Below are 5,027 nucleotides of genomic sequence, written 5' to 3'. Positions count from 1 at the left end.
CTTACCGCGTCACGTTGTCCCCCTCTTTTATATACCCGACTACCCTATATCTGGTAAATACTAGAGCATTCCTGAAGGAACAAGATAGTTCTAGAAACTAGAAAGCGCCACACCAGTCACGTGACCTCGATGACGCAATAATATTATAAAACTTCAGCGGTAAAAAACTCGACCTTTAATCGGCGTGGGATCAGCGAGGCCCACAGAGCTAGCCAGCTTCCTGTTAAGAGAATTTTGTCTACTTCAACTCAAAATTAATTCACTTATCATGAACCCTCGATAAGATATCAAGAAAGTTCCAGACCAGAAAGAAGACTCGATATTGTTTGTAATTTTATAAAACTTTTGTATATAAATCATTATTTGTAATAACCATTATTGTAAATTGTATTATTGTTTGTATATTAAAATATATTTGTAATAAAAAAGAAACTGTGTGTATTAATCTTGTTGGCAAATATCATAAATTGGATATATATCGGCATTTATTTAACTACTAAATCTAAATTACAGTTTAACTCAGTTTTAGTCTATTTGAAATTGTAATACGTAACACGATAAGTATGACAAGTAAATGAATATATATAAATATATATATACTTTTTAATCACCAAATCGTTCCAACATAGGAGTCATTACGCTGTTCAATAATTTGAAATATTTTATATATTATAAATACAATGAGTTATCACATCTTACAAAATCTAAGTTACTGCCTTTTTAGTAAGAGATTCAATATAGTATCTTTCAATAATACAAATTATTCGGATTTTAAAAATTACAAATATATAATATCTTAAGGTCTCAGAAAATACGTTCAGTGCCTACCTTTGTTCTCCAGTAAATATGTACGATTGGGATAAAAAAATAGACTAAAAAAAACACGTTCAGCGTAGAATTAGAAAATATTCGACTAATTCAACTTAGTTTCTAGAAATCGCAAACAGATAAGAAAATCTCGCATCTGAGCTTTCTTGCATTAGGTCAAACTCGTAGTTTATTAATTGAAAACGGATACCTTTAAAAGGTCAAAGCTCCTGGGTAACTTACACAGCTCTTCTATAAAGGAGTTCACCAGGAACCACAAGCCTATTTAACCTCGTCCTTGGTAGTTTCTGACTTGTGTCTTTAATCAATGCAACAGAACTCTTTACGTCAAAACCTGCACCTTCAACTAGTGAATCACTCTCTACTCGATCACTAAACGGAGTTTCCATGACTACCACGTAACCCATAAAAAGGATGCACGCTGGGAGAGTAAATGAAAAGAATCAGAAACAAGCTTTGAGGAAAGAGTGAAGGGCTATAAGCAACTGTGGTGTTATAAGAAAGCCTGGTATAAAATTATGAAATATATTTAATTAAGAAATATAGCAATGGAGCCCTTAACTTCAATCATTAAGCCCCAGCTTAATATAAATTAATCATAACATGTAAAGGAGAGGAATGAAATTTACAGTACAACATATTCAGTCTACTTCAGCTGTAATTTAAACGAACAAAATGCAAAAAAGAACAAGAAAAGAATTCGGAAAATAATTCAAATAATTTAAGCTAAAGTTAAGTTTATTTAAGTTAAAATACAAACAGAAGGAGTGGAACACCACTGCTAATAATGAAGGATAAAATAAACATATTGTGTGTTAACTCTAACTCAAATGAAGGGAAATGAAAGAGACGAATACAACTCGTAAGTCATAGGATCACATTATGCCAATATACAGGATTTATTTTTTATATTTAAGTTTGTTGATTAATTTGCGTTGTTTCATTACTGTATGGATTTAGGCTTTCTAAGCTGATTAAATATTGTGGTTAATAACGTCGGTACCCATCTGATTATCCCGAGTAAACCTAATAACTACAAATTTTTAGTTTTGCCGTTACTCCATACTGTAAATCGTTTTATAACCATAATTAATGTCATCCCAACTCTATTACTTCATTTTTCAATTTATACTGTAATAACTTTAACGAGATTATTCAACGTCATTAGTGAAGTATCTTAACTAATATAATTCTTCTTAGTTTTCAATACGTATTTTTCTTAGGATTACATGATAACTCTAAAAAACATAAATTCAGTAGATTAAATTCCCCACCCTTCCTGTGGGCCAGCGTTAAATTTAGGAACTTAAAACGTTAAACAACTGGGGCTCGATTCCCCGCGGTGGAAAGAGTGAAAGTAGCATACTGTGTAGCTTTTCACTGAGAAAACATAACAAACAACAGTATATAATCTATAATAATATGCGTAATATTCCTTCCTTACAAACGGTTGCAGTACTATTAACTGAAGCTTTCATAACGAAATATCAGGCATAAAATACGATAACTCTCAGAGTTTACAGAATTGTATTAGTATCATGTATGCAGTATTACAAACACTTTGATCTGCAACCTATAAAAAAAGAGAAACATATAATCAGAATAGTAGCTGACAGATATATGCAAGTACCACATGAAACAATATGACATCTATTAATTGTTATAATTACGTAATAATATTTGAAATTCTGCGGTTACATCGTTTATTGTATTTTACTTTGTTATACAGTAAATTTACGTTTTTGTCTGCAGTAACCTGCCCTATTCGAACAACACACTTACTAAAGTGTGCAGAAAATATTCAATAATTAATTATGTAACTGTTCCCCAATGTTCCACTTTTGCTTCAGGTGGGAGTAGAAAATATTAACCATTGTTAATTTCTAATCATTATTTTTTTACGTAAAATTCAAATTGATTTCTTAAAAAAAAGGGACGACTCTTTCCCAACATTACATTTCAGTCATAGGCGCCACTCTTTAAAAAATACAGGATATCAATTTTAAAAAATATACTATAATTTTCCTGTATAACACATCTACGACCTAGTGTTCATGCTCAAAACTGCATCGTGAGCCTAACGAATTTCATGTAAATCGCTTAGGTCAAGGTCTGGAAAACTGGTGGGACCGGGTGGTGCTTCAGAGTCTCAAAACTGGAAAGAATCCAAGATTTTTGAATAAATAGTTACAACGTCTTGTACTAAGGAGTTTACAGAGGAGACACCAGTATAAGTTCTAAATAACATTATATAACGCATGTATATCTATGTAGTTATGTTTCTTAGTAGGAAGATACAAATATATTGAGTGCTTTGCTATTATTATCAATAGTGACATTAATCCCTTCTAGAGGTCTAAGGGTAATATTTAACTAGTTACTATGGTTACTAAGTTCTACCTAAACTGAAATTATATAAGGTAATCGTTATGCAATAAAACAAACCAAAGTTAGTAGCGAACAGAATTACCAAACATTTAAAAAATACTTAACTTAAAATAAAAATCAGACGCTTTAAATAAATAGCCACTGTTTTTGCCAATAAAATTATTAAAATGCTAACATTTTTTCGAGTTTGCTTGAGCAGTTACAACAAAATGAGATAAAGCAAACTACGATTTCAGGCTGTCCGAACAGGAAACTAAAGAATAGGAAATGTTTGGTTTCATCCAAACCTACTTGGCTACTTCGTGCATCCTGACGACTACCGAGTAATTTAATGAGTGTTAGGAGGTGTGATTTTTACACCAATCAAAACAAGTTCGCAAGTGATTTTTCAGGAAAACATGTTTGAAAACTAGGATGATAAAATCAGTCTAAAAGCGAAAACAGTCGACGAACTCTTGAAATGTCTACGAAAAGTATGATGACAGTATTTAAATTTAGTTTAATATTTTTGATTTACAGTTAGAAGATAAGAAAGATAGATCCTCCATAGCTGACAAACCATTTTTTTGTAACTTACATGATATATACATATATAAATCAGGAAAAACCTAAAACGAAGAATATCACAATTTTCTTTAGAAAGTATCAAATCAACTTTCAACATCTGTTCTCTTTCATGAAAAAGAACTATCTTCAAGGTACATGAAAAAGGACTATCTTCAATGTACATAACGTTATTCTACAAATTAAAACTTTTAAAGAATAGTTGGAGAAAATCATTAATTGTGTGTATATTATGTACATATTGTTTATTTATGTATACAACAGTTGTTAACCAACATTAACTACACAGTTACAATTCATCAAATGAAAGATGGTTGATGTTATCAACCACACTCAGTCATTGCAATAACCATGGACATACAAAGTTGAAACTTGGCACATACTTGACAAAAAGCACTTAAGCTTAAGCCTTTTTCCTTTCTCTTCTTCTTGTATGATATGGTACAGTGGATTTAACTAATGGTACATAGCGATGTTGAAGGCGGAACACAAAACAGTTATCAGAACAACTTTTCAGATAATGGTAATACAAATATCACTATTTAGCAGGATAAATTTTGCCGTGTAAGGGTTTCATTTGGTGGTATTAAACAACTTTAAAAACCGGATATGACGTCACCGATTGGATACTAGGATACTCTTTCTGTCTAGTTCGTCTGCATTTCCTGCTTTTGTGGAGAGGGATCGAAAAGTGACTTGAATGTTTTTCTAATTTGTTTCGTTTGCTCCGTGTTCTATAATCTAAAAAACAGTTATGATCTTATTTTCTGCTTATCTTTGTTTTAAATTGATTGATTTATGTTACCTCCTAATACAGATAAAGAGAGACTCCTACCTGTATGTGACTGAAACTTACTTCAGTCTACCCGTACTACCTAAGCCTTTTTAAAAAAATGTATGGCATTTTAATAAATATTTTTGTGATAACTTTATGGTATCATTTCTTTATTGTCTTTTTTTTTCTTTCACATTCACGGGCTGGTTTTGTTTTTATATATTAGGGGAATATAATCCTTTTTATTTTACGCTTATTTATTTAATTATCCATTTTTATTTTTTTCATTTATTTTACTTTTTTTTCGTGTCTTAAACATTATTTCTCTGCTATTAATATTCTCAATTATTTAATTATATAGGCTTACCTGTGGTTTGGTTGTTTATTCTTTATATGTTTTTATTATTGATCAACTACATGGCTCAGCATGGCCAGGTTGTTAGGGCACTCGACTTGCAATCTGAGGGTCGCG

The 5,027-nt window shown here is 31.2% G+C and overlaps 1 protein-coding gene across 2 annotated transcripts in view; it reads right to left on the bottom strand.

The window, feature by feature from the left end:
- LOC106458408 (probable 3',5'-cyclic phosphodiesterase pde-5) overlaps positions 1-4,230 on the bottom strand; it is a 99,450-nt gene extending 95,220 nt beyond the window's left edge. The window contains exon 1 of one of the 2 annotated variants that reach the window (XM_022384617.1): positions 4,164-4,230. The gene's annotated coding sequence lies outside the window, so the exon portion shown is untranslated. Of the gene's footprint in view, positions 1-1,050; positions 1,071-4,163 lie in introns of those variants that run through there. The other variant, XM_022384618.1, reaches the window with a different exon arrangement.
- Positions 4,231-5,027: the final 797 nt, after the last annotated feature.

Source organism: Limulus polyphemus, unplaced genomic scaffold (genome assembly GCF_000517525.1).
Source record: "Limulus polyphemus unplaced genomic scaffold, Limulus_polyphemus-2.1.2 Scaffold458, whole genome shotgun sequence".
Taxonomy (NCBI): Eukaryota; Metazoa; Arthropoda; class Merostomata; order Xiphosura; family Limulidae; genus Limulus; species Limulus polyphemus.
This window is presented reverse-complemented; position numbering and strand designations above follow the sequence as displayed.